General features: G+C 35.7%; 1 protein-coding gene and 1 pseudogene across 1 annotated transcript in view; both read left to right on the top strand.

Annotated features, from left to right (window-relative positions):
* POU1F1 (POU class 1 homeobox 1) overlaps positions 1-14,220 on the top strand; it is a 288,931-nt gene that overhangs the window by 72,626 nt on the left and 202,085 nt on the right. The window contains exon 2 of the mRNA XM_073892122.1: positions 9,887-9,930. The gene's annotated coding sequence lies outside the window, so the exon portion shown is untranslated. The remainder of the gene's footprint in view (positions 1-9,886; positions 9,931-14,220) is intronic.
* LOC112821130 (small ribosomal subunit protein eS24 pseudogene) lies at positions 4,196-4,693 on the top strand (annotated as a pseudogene).

Raw genomic sequence — 14,220 nt, 5'->3', positions numbered from 1 at the left:
ATTTTTTTTTTCTATACTGTCTTCTTTATTCTCTTTCTAGAACTTTAATTAAATGTGCTTTGGAATTCTCATCTCTACCAGGTCTCTCTGACTAGCTCTTCCATATCTTTTTTTTTTCTTTTTCTCTTTTTGCTGCATTCTGGATATTTTTCTCAGCTTTATGTTCCAGTTTCTAATTCTCACTCTAATGATGTAAAATCACTGTTCCTCACAGATATATTACAGAAACTGCTTAATAAGTGGGCTTTTTATGTATTGATCTAAGTTATCAATAAAGACACTAAACATATTGGGGTCCTGAAGAAGTCATTTTTATTTCATACTTCTTGAAATTTCCCTGTAGCTTATTACTGTTTGTTTCACTTTTTTCCTATGGTCATTTAATCTGTTTTCCATTTGTATAAGTGTGTCATTTATCCAGCCCATATTTCTCTGCCAACCAAAATAAACCATAAAAAATGATATAATTGATGGAAAAGTGATGTCAATATCTTTAAATTCAGATAACCTTTATCTTCTGCATCTCTTTGACCAACAACTAAACTGATCAAAGAAGAAAATAGAATCTGTGTAATTTATTTGGTTCAGTTGGATACACATCAACTTCTATTAAATGCAAACTATTTTTGCAAGCTTTAAGAAAGTACTCATCCATTTTGGGTTTCAAAGGAAACTTTTTGCCCTGTAATTTATAGGATTTATTTTTAAAATAAGAACTTTATTTACTCTTCAAGGCCAGTGTCCTATTTTATCTTCATTCTAAGACTGTGGGATCCAATTTGTTTTTCTATTTTTAAGATTTTCTATTTTATGTATGGTACTGTGCTCAGACCTAGTTAAAGACATTTAAGATATCAGGAGAAATATATTTAATTTCCATTTTCAACTTTCTTTATCTTTAAACATTTTGATGGAAATATCTGTGTCAATATGAACCTGATACGTGTGTGAAGAAATTGAAATGTTAGGCTTCATGAGTTACATTGAGATCGGATTATTTGATTTGAAGAATGATACAGAGCCACTTAAGCTTGTCAGGTAAAGAAGTTGAGTAATCCTATTTGGTTTTGGAAAGATTATTAGGATTCAGTGTAGAAAATGGATGATAAAGTGTGATGACTAGAGACAGGAAAAAGTGGTTCGATTCAAGATTTACATAGGTAATTGCACGGTAGTTCATGATAGATTAGTTGTGGAGGTGATGGAGTCAAGGACCATGCTCCTGCTGACATAGTAACACAAGACAAAGGTCAAGTGTGGACAAGAAACATTCAGTTTTAAGCAAAATATACATAGGCTGCCAGTGGGATTTCTGAGGGGATTTGTCCAGTTACAGGTCTGAAGGTCAGGAGAAAACCTTGGTCAACTTGTAATCAAAATCAGTAGAATATATGTAATCATCCAAGGGGAGGAAAAAATGAGAAAACAAAAAGGGGTCTGGGGAAACTCAGGACATAGTGGGTAGCAAGAAAGTGAAGAGAACAGAGTGTTTCAAGAAAGAGGGTGTGGTTAACACTATCTCATGATGCTGAGCCCTAAGACCAAGGTATATGAAAGGGGGATAGCAACCAGGTCATGGTGTTGCTTTCAGTAAAGAAATGAATGAATAAATTATGGTATATACATAAAGTAGGATATCATAAAGCTTTTGAAATGTATGGCCTGCCTGTATTAAGTGGGAAATAGGGAAAGAAAAAAGTGATTTGTGCAGTGAGACAGTATTCATATGATTTTTTTTTTTTTTTTAGTGTGGTTGACATGCTATGTTACATTAGTTTCAGGTGTACAACTTAGTGATTTGACAAGTTTATACATTATGTTATGTTCACTGCAAGTGTAGCTACCATCTGTTTTGTTATATCACTATTACAATATCATTGACTCTATTTCTTATGCTGTGTCTTTCATCCCTGTGACTTATTCATTCCATAACTGGAAGCCTGTATCTCTGTCTCCCCTACACACATTTTGCCCATCCCCCACACTTCCTCCCTCTGGCAGCCATCAAGTTTGTTCTCTGTATTTGTAAGTCCGATTCTGCTTTTTGCTTATTCGGTTGTTGTTACTTTACATTCCACTTATGAGTGGAATTATATGGTATTTGTCTGTCTTAGTCAAAGTTATTTCACTTAGCATAATACCCTCTAGGTCCATCCATGTTGTCTCAAATGTCATGATCTCATCCTTTTGCATGGCTGTGTAATATTCCACAGTTTCCTTACACAGTCATCTATGGATGAACACTTAGGTTGGTTTCATATCTTGGGTATTGTAAATAAATCTGCAATAAACATAGGGGTGCATGTATCTTTTCAAATTAGTTTTTTTTTTTTTTGGTTTGGGTAAAAGTGGAATTATTGTATCATTAGATTGTTTTTTGGGTGTTGAATTGTATAAGTTCCTTATATATTTTGGATAATAACCCTTTATCAGATATATCATTTGCAAAATCATCTCCCATTCAGTAGGTTGTCATTTTGTTTTGTTGATGGTTTCCTTTGCTCTGCAAAAGTTTTTTATTTTGCTGTAATCCCAATAGCTTATTTTTGCTTTTGTTTCCCTTACTCAGGAGACATACCTAGAAAAATGTTGCTATGGCTGATGTCAGAGAAATGACTGCCTGTGTTCTCCTCCAGGATTTCTATGGTTTTGGGTCTTGCATTTAGGTTTTTAACCTATTTTTTTAAGATTTTATTTATTTATTTATTTATTGATATTTATTTTAGAGAGGGGGAGAGTGTGTGTGCATGAGCAGGGGGAGGAGCAGAGGGGGAAGGAGAGAGAGAATATTAAGCAGGCTCCACATCCAGCACAGAGCCCGATGCAGAGCCTGACATGGGGCTGGAAGAGGGGCTCTTTCTCACAACCCTGAGATCATGACTGAGCTGAAACCAAGAATCAGATGCTTAATGGCCTGAGCCACCCAGGCACCCCAGGATTTTGTTTTCTGTTTTTTTTTTTTTTTTTTTTTTACCTATTTTGGGTTTGTTTTTGTATACATATATAGCAAGTCACTATTCATATGAATTTTAAAATTCGAAAATATATAATATCTCATGCTGTTATACACACAGAGATACACATAGGTATATATAAATATAAATACAGGAAATATGAAAAAAGATTGGAAGATCACACATCAATTTCAAGAAAATTAGTTTTTTCTATAAAGAAATTGACAATAATGGATGGATTAGGTGTGGATTTTAATTACCTTGGTAAAGTTTCACGTCTTTTAACCAAAAAAAAAAAAAAAAAAAAGGAAAAAAAAAAAAAAGTGATCTAAAGCAAAGAATGACACACGGTAACTTTTGCTTCTAAGGAAGTCTTATTCTCTGAACTCTTTGTATGTTTGCAATATTTCATAATTTTGTAAAATAATTAGTCTTGCATTAGATTTGCCCAAAAAATATAGATTGGAAATATGGTCAAATTTTACTAGCAGTCATATAATCTGGATATTTAAGAAAACCACATTAAGTGTGAGAGGTATAGCAATAGAAGCAGCAAATATTTGCTATTGTTTCAAGAAATATATTAGCCAAATATTCAGCTAATACTTGTTCTTAAATATAAGAATAAAACTATACAATTTTCATTCATCCATAATGTGTTACTCTTTATCAAACAAGTTGACATATATAATTATAATTAATCCTGGCCTATTAAAAATAACTTGAGTGGGAAAATGAAATACTGTGTATTAATTTAAATGTACTATTTTTCTTTAATCTGGATACTTCGTTATGGACGCAGATATTCCCCTAACATTTAACAACGTATATAATTTGTCATTTCTTTTTATAAAGAGGTTGATCTAAACCCGGGGTCCTGGGATTGAGTCCCACATCGGGCTCTTTGCTCGGCAGGAAACCTGCTTCTCCCTCTCCCACTCCCCCCTGTTTGTGTTCCTTCTCTCGCTGTGTCTCTCTCTGTCAAATAAATAAAATCTTTAAAATGAAAAAGTTAAGACTTGTCGAAAATTAAAAATCTAAATATTTCCCAGATATGGAAATCATAGTCCTTGAATATACTGAGTAAAAAGAAAAAACATAAAATGCTACCAGGATATTAAAAAAAAAAAAAAAAAACAAAAAGACAAAACTGCCATCAGAGAAGTTAGTGAATCCTAGACTCTCTAGGAATTATTTGTGTCATTTTTTCCTCCCCGGCTGCTTGAAGCCTTGCCGCCATCATGAACGACACAGTAACTACCCAGACCAGGAAATTCATGACTAACTGACTACTTCAGCGGAAACAGATGGTCACTGATGTTCTTCACCCTGGAAAGGCAACGGTACCTAAGACAGAAATTCGGGAAAAACTAGCCAAAATGTACAAGACCACACCAGATGTCATATTTGTGTTTGGATTCAGAACCCATTTTGGTGGTGGCAAGACAACCAGCTTTGGCATGATTTATGATTCTTTGGATTATGCAAAGATAAATGAACCCAAACACAGACTCGCAAGACATGACCTGTATGAGAAGAAAAAGACATCAAGAAAACAGCGAAAGGAACGTAAGAACAGAATGAAGAAAGTCAGGGGGACTGCAAAAGCCAACGTTGGTGCTGGCAAAAAGTGAGCTGGAGATTGGACAACAGAAGGAGTAAAGATGCTGCAGTGGCTTTATCTGTGGTGGTTGTGCAGATTTTTCATGAGAGGATCAATAAACTAAGAATGTTAAAAAAAAAAAGAATTATTTGTATCAGCATCTATTGGCCAATTTTAATTGCATGGTTATGCCAAAATAAAGCTCGTAAAGAATCTCTGCTTATATCAGCAGAGCTGAAAAATCTCAGAACACAAGTCTGCATGAGACTGTCAGAGTAATTTTAGATAATTTTTGATTTTGGGTTCTGATCTCATAATGTTAGATTCTTGCCTATTTTGAATTCTGGTATCTGTACTGTAAACTTTCATATTTCATATGTTGGAATAAGAAAATTATGAAGTCAAGTTGAAGGTCATCTACAGGTATTATTACTTATAGAAAATAGCATCAGCTTGTGCTGATCAATGAATAATGAAATGAGACAAAACATTATTCTCATAAACTTTTAGTAATTTGGGGACATAGTTTTATAAAGAATATATTCACCTTGGGTCCCCCAAATTTGAAAATGTTGTGTTTTTAATCAGTTGTTCCCATGTGATATTAATCTATTAAAATCTCAAACCTGAGATCTTGTTTTTCCTATCTGCCATGAATTACCAGAGATCAGTTTCATCTTAGATGTTTCATTCTCTGAAACAAAACTTCTTCTGTGACAAATACATTCTATTTGGAAAACAAATTTAATTTCAAAGCACCAATTTGTCTTCAATATTCATTATCTGTGTTTATTACTGTTATAGAAAATTATATTACAGTTTTCTTTTAATTATCTTCCTGAGGATGTACCTCATTTCCTGATGACAACTGGAAAACATCCAAATGACTACCAGCGATAATGAAGATATGTTACTTATTCAGAAACTTCAGGAGATATTCAGTCCTTGAGGGTTTATTAAGTTCAGTTTCAATCCCAACTTTGGCCATAAAATATTAGAGTATATCATATATATGTGAAAATTGATGAATTTTTTTGGTGGCTTTGTATAAAATTGTTTTAGAAAAATTCAGTTGACTTCCAGTCTGTGTGAATTATATATATGTATATAATCTATCTAGATATGGAAAGAGTTTGGCTATGGCATTTCAGTTACTATAGGAGGTATTATAATGAAATACACACATAATTGGTTAAAGAAAAAAGGCCTCCCCAGGACCCTGAGGTTTTTCTGTCTGGAAGAAAAGAAATATTAAATAAATGATCTAGGAAGAAAGATGACGTGATATTCAGAGAAGGCATATAAGGATCTTTCTCTTTAGAAGTTAGAGATTCTGCATGTGATTGTGGGTTTTGAGGGTAAGTAGGACATGTGGGCACATACTGAAGATAGGCTGGGGGCCCATAGAGTACTTTTCAAATATTAAAAGTATTCAACCATGTTATTTCATGGAATTGAGCGTGTCATTACATGTGCTGTGGTTAAAGAGAGGCCCAGACAGTATTATAGGCACATCTTCAGGAGCTGAAGCAAGATTTAGTCATGCTCAGGAGCGAAGAGGCAATTTATTACCATTTTCATGTACTAAATCCATTTATTGAGCAACACACAATAAACGTCAGCTTTTACTAGCATTGGTGATGAGGTGATTGCAAGGAACTCCTGAAGTAGATGCAGCTCTTGGATGCTTCCAGCAGGGGGAAGCAGACCCCTTCATAGTGGGGTAGTTGATTTCAGAAGCATCCCATTTGCAACTAACAGTTACCAGGGAGTTGGTTTGTTGGTATCTCACCGTGGTCATTACCGAAACATGACGGTGCTAACTCATCTTCTTAATCGTCCCTCTTTTGTAGGCCTTCAACCTGCATTTTTTGAGTTAAATCTGATGGAGACAGTAAATATTTTAGGAGCAGAATAGGAATTGTACACAAAGTACATTATATATTTTTAATATATTGATAAACATATTACTATAGTCCAGTCCATAATGCAGCCTCAATTAATGATTTATGCTCCAGACTCCCTACTGAGTCTGGAGTCTAACACCACAGACTACTTGGCAGGCACCGCCCAAATCTGGACAGAGCCACAGATAAATTGAAGGTACAAACAATATTGGGATCTCACAACTTTGCCACTTCAGCTTGTTTTTGGTTATGCCCTTGGTTTCTCTTTGTCCTGTCCAGTTGCAAGGAGGAGAGCTAGAAAAGGTTACCTAACAATATTCATGCAGAATTCTAAGCTTATTGTTAAGCCCACTCAGACAAATGGAGCCGCTGCTATCCACATGCCCTTGTCTTTCTCTACTTGGAGTTTTCTTCAAGTTAAATGGAAATTATTGGACTAGATTACATCATGTGTGATAAGGACCTAAAGTATTTGGTTTGGATAATAACAGGAAGAATGATTATAAAATACTGGAAATTTCAGAATGTTGAAACACTCTTTTAGTTTAAAGGAATTTTTGTTACAAAATACCCAAAGCTTGAGGCGCTCCTTGTTCTATCAACTAAGCTTTTTCCTCTATCTGCTTATCTTGTGATTTTACCGTCAGAACTGATCTCGTTTTTCCATTCCCTGGGGGAGGTGGTGGAGGAATCTATTAGTTTCATGTATATTTTTCCTGCTGTCTCTGGGTTCCTGTGTCATACTCTCTTTACTACTCCTTTAAAATAATTCTTATATTTTCCTTCTTATCCTATTAAGGCTGAGCCTCCCTCAAGCCTTATACTCCATTCCATAGTTTAATCATATTGTTTATGTATTATCACAAAAAGTGCATAGAGAGATATATGCTTTCTATAAGCACTTACTGTCCACTTGCCATTAGGAGTGGTAGGAAAGCCACTCTTTCCTAAGTGGTTATCTTTTCAATGGAAATTTTATTCTCTTTTATATTAAACAACAAAAGCAGGATTTTTCCCCCTTATTGGCCCGATTTAAGAGTATTGTGCTTCTGCTTCTCAAAGAATATCTTAGTCTATGTAATATGAATGGAAAGGAGCTGGGAAGTGCCCAAATCTATGTAAAATGATTAGCATTTACATCATTGGTTGACAGGCTGTCTATTTTGCCAAGTCTCCTACATTTTTACCCAGAAGGGATAATACATTGGCAGAACTCATTTTACTGATATGACATATGTTTCTGGATTGCTGAAATTCTACTTATCTTTTAAGACATTGCTGAGGCACCATCTCTTCCATGAAGGCCAAAGCATTGATTACTTCCTTCTTCTGTACATGAACCATGTCTCCTCATGGTTCATACACATACTGCCTGTTTTGGAAATGAATGTTTACTATACTGTCTGTAAATGGCTTGAGCACAGTGACCTGAGGTTACTCACCACAGTGTCCAGTAAACACCTGGCAGGTAGAAGCATGCAATAAATTGTGTATTTCAGACCCATCAGATCTTGTTTTCTAATATTGTTCACATTTATTCCTCTGCTGAAATAAATTAATATTTGTATCTCAGCTGACTCACTTAAACATTATCATTACAAGTAGACAGGAGGAAGGTGGTAGAGGCTTTATAGAGTTTATCAAAAAAACAATTATGGCTACTTTTATTTCCTTCATAAGAGAAGCAAACACTGGCAATATTTACATAGACATTTTCTTACTGGACTGGAAATTATAAAATTGGTTACTTTAAAAAATGCTCATTTTTATATTCTTATTTGGTTTAAGCTACTTAGAAGCACCCTTAACACTTTAGTTGGTTGGAGAAAGTGTAAAATACATTGTAGATAAAATTTAAGATAATACTACTCAAGAGTTAATAATAGACAATATTTTATGACCTTCTCTAGAGAAGACCTTTTCTAGACCTCCCTAGTTCCCTCCATGTATCATTCTTTCTTAGAACCAGAGTGGATAATTAGTATAGAACTTCAATAGATGGGGCGCCTGGGTGGCTCAGTCGTTAAGCATCTGCCTTCGGCTCAGGTCATGGTCTCAGGGTCCTGGGATCGAGCCCTGCGTCGGGCTCCCTGCTCCGCGGGAAGCCTTCTTCTCCCTCTCCCACTCCCCCTGCTTGTGTTCCCTCTCTCGCTGTGTCTCTCTCTGTCAAATAAATAAATAAAATCTTAAAAAAAAAAGAACTTTAGTAGATGTTTATATACCATTGTGTATAAAAAAATCTGGCAACGCTAATGACCTATAAATCGGTGGTATATGGAAATAAGACATTTGCCATTAGTGGCTACACCAATCTTTTTAAATACTATCCCCCCCAATTTAGACAGTTCTTTATATTCTCAAATTGTTAGTTACCTTTCTCAAGATGACAATGTGTGGTGTTACTTAGGCCTCACAAAGTAGACCTATCCATGCGAGAGTTTGAATTGGGTGTGAGCTTCAGGGGGCATCAGTGCCATCTCTCTTCTTGCTGCTGGTATAGGTGGAGGAAGAGGTTGGCTGCCCCTGGGTCCCCTAGCAGCAGAACTCCCTGAGCAGACAGTTGTGCAATGAAGTTTGGGGAGTTCCTTCTGGAAGCTCACCCTATAGTCTTCTTACAATACTATGAGGTCGCAAACCTCCGTTAATCCACTGGAGCTCAAACTACATAGAATAGGCTATTCTGTTTCCTGTAATTAAGAAACGTATGTCTAATTTTAAGATATTATATCTGATGCCTTCATCTAACCAGAAACCCCACACTTAGTTTCACTCCTGGTGAATCCTTGAAAACCATTTGTTGATGATGATAATGAACACTTGCTGAAACATAATTTAAAAGGCTTTATTTTGCACAGAATTTGTGCTCACTTTTTGTTTTTTGTCAATAAGAATGTAAATGCTCTGTACTTAAATAGATCTCTATCTTGTTGAGAAAAAAGAACCATGCATTACGGGGGTTATTCTTTTAAATTTTGACTTGAGGGGCACCTGGCTGTCTCAGTCTGTGGAGCATGTGAATCTTGATCTCGGTGTCATGAGTTCCAGCCTCATATTGGATGTAGAGATTACTTAAATTTTGACTTGAAAACTTAACTTGTTATGCCAAGAAATGTGTTTTCTGAAACCCCCATGAAGATATATATATGTCAAACGTTTTCTTTTCTATACCCTTTTGGAACAAGTTCAGAAATATTTCTGCAGCCAAATACATCTGTCAGTTTCTCAACTATAAAAAGCAAAATTTATGAATTTCATCAAATCATTGCATAATAAAATGAAAGAAAACAGAGTAATATGAATTATAAAAATGGTCTTTTATCCAAGTAGTTTTTCCAAGTACTCCAAGTATTGTCTTCAATTTTGTATATCTGCTTTAAAAAAAGAAAAAAGATTTGCTGTTTAAACTTTTCTTTTTTTTCTAGAACATCTAAGAGTGGAAGAGGATATGACAGAATCGATATTTACGGTAACATTCATCTTACTGTCCCAACAAATTAAACTGCCTAAATTGTATCCTTTGTTGTTTCATTAGAATCATAAGGAGTTTAAGGTTTATTGGTTTATGAGTAAGTTTGAAAGATCTCTCTGACCTTATCCCCCCCTCTTTACACCTCAAGGGCACGTAGTTGAATCGATCATAAGCCTTGTTTATGGCACATTCTCAACATTGATCCCTCTTCAGCCATCTTTTAATTACTCCTTATTCATTTGCTTTTATAATAAAATGGACACCAATGACACTTTCTGGCTATAGTTTACGTTTTCCATATTTATACAATATGCACTCTTTACGGAATACCAAACTACTATGAGAAATGAAACAAACAGGAGGACTAGCTTCAGTCCTTCAGTAAATGACTGAGTCTTTTATAGGGATAGAACATAAGACTGAACAAAAATTTGTAATAAAAATACAAGTTAGTGTAGCGTTTCTGATATATATTGCTTTCACAAATTAAAACTTCTAGCAGCTTAGATGAATATTTGAATATTGAATTAATAGATAAATTATTTGAAACCAAGGCTAAGCTGTGTAAGTCATGCTGTTTTATTATTTGTATTTAAGCATGATGTACTTTTTATAGGTGGCAGGAGAATGGGAGATGAATACCATGCTCCTCACTTATCCCTGAGCATGATTAAGTTACAGATCACTCTTTAGAAACCTTAACTGGTATAACTGGTTGGGAAGCCTGATCAAGGACAGAACTCAATCTCCAACCAAATACTTATAAAGAATTCTAAAACCTCAGGGGCATCTAGGTGGCTCAGTTGGTTAAGCATCTGACTCTTGATTTCGGCTCAGGTCATGATCTCAGGGTCATGAGACCAGGCACCCCCCATTCCCCTCCCCCCGCATTGAGCCCCACATGGGGCTCTTCGTTGGGCTCCATGCTCGGTGTGGAGCCTGCTTAAGATTCTCTCTCTCCCTCTCCATCTGCCCCTCCTCCCCACTCATTCTTTCTTTCTAAAAAAAACAAAAACAACTCATGCTTTACCTTCTAGAATTAGGATTATGCAATAGATCTATAAATATTTTGTCTGTATTCATATTTTCATACATGTCCCATTAACTCATATTCATTATATAGATAGATGATAGATAGATAGATAATTTGTGATCTTTTCTTGAGTAGAAGATTTTTGTTGGAGACCTGATATGGTTGGAACAATATTAGGTTTAGATGTTTTAATATTTGGAGCCCTGTTATGGGTAAAAATGGACTGGCAGAATAATAACAACAAGGAAGAAGTGTTGAGGGTTTTCATGTTAATAACCAGCTGAAATTGAGATTTAATAGTAAAAGCTTTGAAAGACTGTATGTACACGTGTGGCAGCTTTCAAAGGCTAATCAAAGACAAACAGACATCATTCTTTTTTTTTTTTCTATTACATCCCTGAATTAATCTGGTACAGCTTCCATAACAAAATGCCACAGATTGAGTGGCTTAAACAACAGAAATTTATTTTCTTACAGTTTTGGAGGCTGGAAGTCCAAGATAAGATGTCAGCAGTTTGGTTTCTCCTGAGTGTCCCTGTCCTCCCTCAGCTCACAAATGGCCGCCTCCGCCCTGTTCCCTCATGTGGCCTTTCCTCTGTGCCCAGAAACCCCTGGCATCTCTTCTCTGTGTCTTAATGTCCTCTTATAAAGACACCAGTAAGACTGGGTTAGAGCTCAGGATCAGGCCTAGTGGCCTGATTTGAACTTACCATGTTAAGGTCCTATCTCCAAAAATAGTCCCATTCTGAGGTACTGGGGGTTAGACTTCACATAAGAATTTTAAGGGGGACACAATTTAGCCCATAACAATCCCCTTATTTGAAACATAACCCAGACATCTTATGGACTGTATATTCCAACTAAAATAGAAAATTTCTCTTTTCTCGAACAAGCCACAATTTTATTGCTGTCTCACTTTTGTAAAATATATTCTTTCTCTATTTTTCTCTGTCCTGATTCTACTCACCCTTCGAGACTCTCACTTCTTCTGCGGGCATTTTTAATTAACCTGGTTAGAAGACATCTCTGCCCCTGGGTTCTGTTAGTCTTTTGTTTGTTGAAATTTTATCAGATGAATCTTCTATCAGAATTGATATGTGCCTTATTTCCTCTTTTATACTATTTTATAGGAGTCTTGTCTTATTTATTTATAAATGCCTGTACTAAATGGTACAATGCCTTGCGAATAGTGAATACTAAATATGTTACTGACTGGTTAAGACTTAATGATGTGAAAAGGTTGGTTCTATTTTCTTCAGTCTGTTAGCATTTCTTCTAATGTTTCAGCTTTATCCATGCAGGCTTTGCTATAAAAATTCCCAATAACTCACACTGCACTTTTAATGATTGCCTTGTTTAGCATGTTTTGCACATATTTGAGCATAATTTTCTCAGTATTTGATAGACCAAAAGAGCATGGATAGAGAACATTTGAAGAACCCACTAACAAGGCTGATCTAATTAGTTTACACAGAACACAAATAATTACTGGAAATAAAACTGTTTTGATGGTATTCTTAGAGTGGGAAGAGAGTACCATAGAGTAAATGTACAGGTAAAAGGAATATTTATTAATCTAGTTCAGGAGGATTAAAGGTGATGAAAGACTCCAGAGTTTCCATTTTCTGTTTTGGAGAGAGTAAGAAGTTATTAGACCAAAAGTCATGTAAAATGTGTAGCATTCATAATCTCTCTCTCTCTCTCTCTCTATATATATATATGTATATATATATATATATAAAATATAATTTTGGAATTTATTTCCTTATGAAGATTAGTAGCAAAATCATTATAAAAATGTGTCTCTGTGTTTGGGAACAGCAATAAAGGAGCTGGGATATGATGGTGAGTGTTTTTGGAAAGTACAATGATTTTCCCAGGCAGGTTTTAGAGGAAATGAGTGATCTCACCTCTTGAGAAGTATAAAAAGGATAGTTTTGGGAGTTCATTCTAAGATACAAAGACAATAAGAGGGGTTTCTGGAGTGGTATTATACTCTGTAATGCCACATGTGGGGTTCCCACAGATGGGTCTTTTGGTTCTGTGTGTGTGTGTGCTTGTGTGTGTTTTCCCTTGTGTGTAAGAGAAGAAGGTTTGCCATATTTCCTAGTTTTTGACAATCCCCCCAGGAGGCCAGTCTTTGAACTCTTACACATCCATTCCCACAGATACTAAACTTATCTGGAGAACACTTTGGCTCTAAATTCAGAACAGATGGAGAAGGATGCTGTCTAAGAAAAGCAGAAATGACAGAATTACATTTCACTTGAATGTTCTTCATTAAGATAATTTATTGTGTTAATGCTGTGACTGTATCGTGCTAACCAAGGGTACGAGACTGCTGGCCTAAGTATGGCCAGAATAGGACACTAGTATTCCATTTTTTTTTTCCAGGTCAGCGATAAAGTAAAAGATAAAAACGGAAAGAGGAGGAAAGGCAAGGGATAGAAGAAGAGGTCTTTCTTTGGAGAGTAGGTGGGGCAAAAAGTGATCTGGGGAAGAACATTGAGGAATCCATTTAGGAATCTGTGCGTTTAAACTCAGGCAGGCCTTATGAGCAGGCAATTGGGGAGAACATTGCCAAAATTCTCTCTTCTTCACTTTGAGGCTTTAGTGATTAAAACACAAAAATATACCAAAAACACAGGAATAAGTATAGAAATGACAAATAGACCTATACTGAATTATGAGGAAATTCTCACATGTAGCCCTTAGAGATTTAAGCTAGACCAGGGTTTACTTCTGAAATTGAAACTTACCAGTAGTGAATTCAATTGGTGGGTGAGTTCTGATGATTTCAAGGATGAATGTGTAACCTTATGAATGGGGAGGGACTTAGATGGCCGTTGTAGATTCTAAATTTCCAGAACCTGTGTGTCCCATGAAATTCCTCTTAGTATTTATGGACATGGTATAGTGAGTTAGTAAAATCTAAGTGCACACTTTTTATTTACAATATAGTAAAATAAAGTGGAATTCTGATTTCCTGTGTTTTCTACCATGCATAAAACATTTGCATCACATGATGAAACCAGACATGGCCTCCCCAGTTTTCTTACCTTAGGTCAGTGGCTGCTTCTCAAGCTTCAGTGTGATACTCATCACCTGCAGAATCCTGATAAAATCCTGATTCTGATTCACTTAGTCTGGGATGGAATTCTGAATTTCTCACAAGCTCCCAGATGGTGTTGCAGCTGATTTAAAACACACACACACACACACACACACACACACACACACACACACACACACAC

The sequence above is a fragment of the Callorhinus ursinus genome, unplaced genomic scaffold, assembly GCF_003265705.2.
Source record: "Callorhinus ursinus isolate GAN/ISIS: 27379988/994484 unplaced genomic scaffold, GSC_fseal_2.0 scaffold1, whole genome shotgun sequence".
NCBI lineage: Eukaryota > Metazoa > Chordata > Mammalia > Carnivora > Otariidae > Callorhinus > Callorhinus ursinus.
Note: the sequence above shows the minus strand (reverse complement) of the source record. Positions and strands in the feature narration are given on the sequence as shown.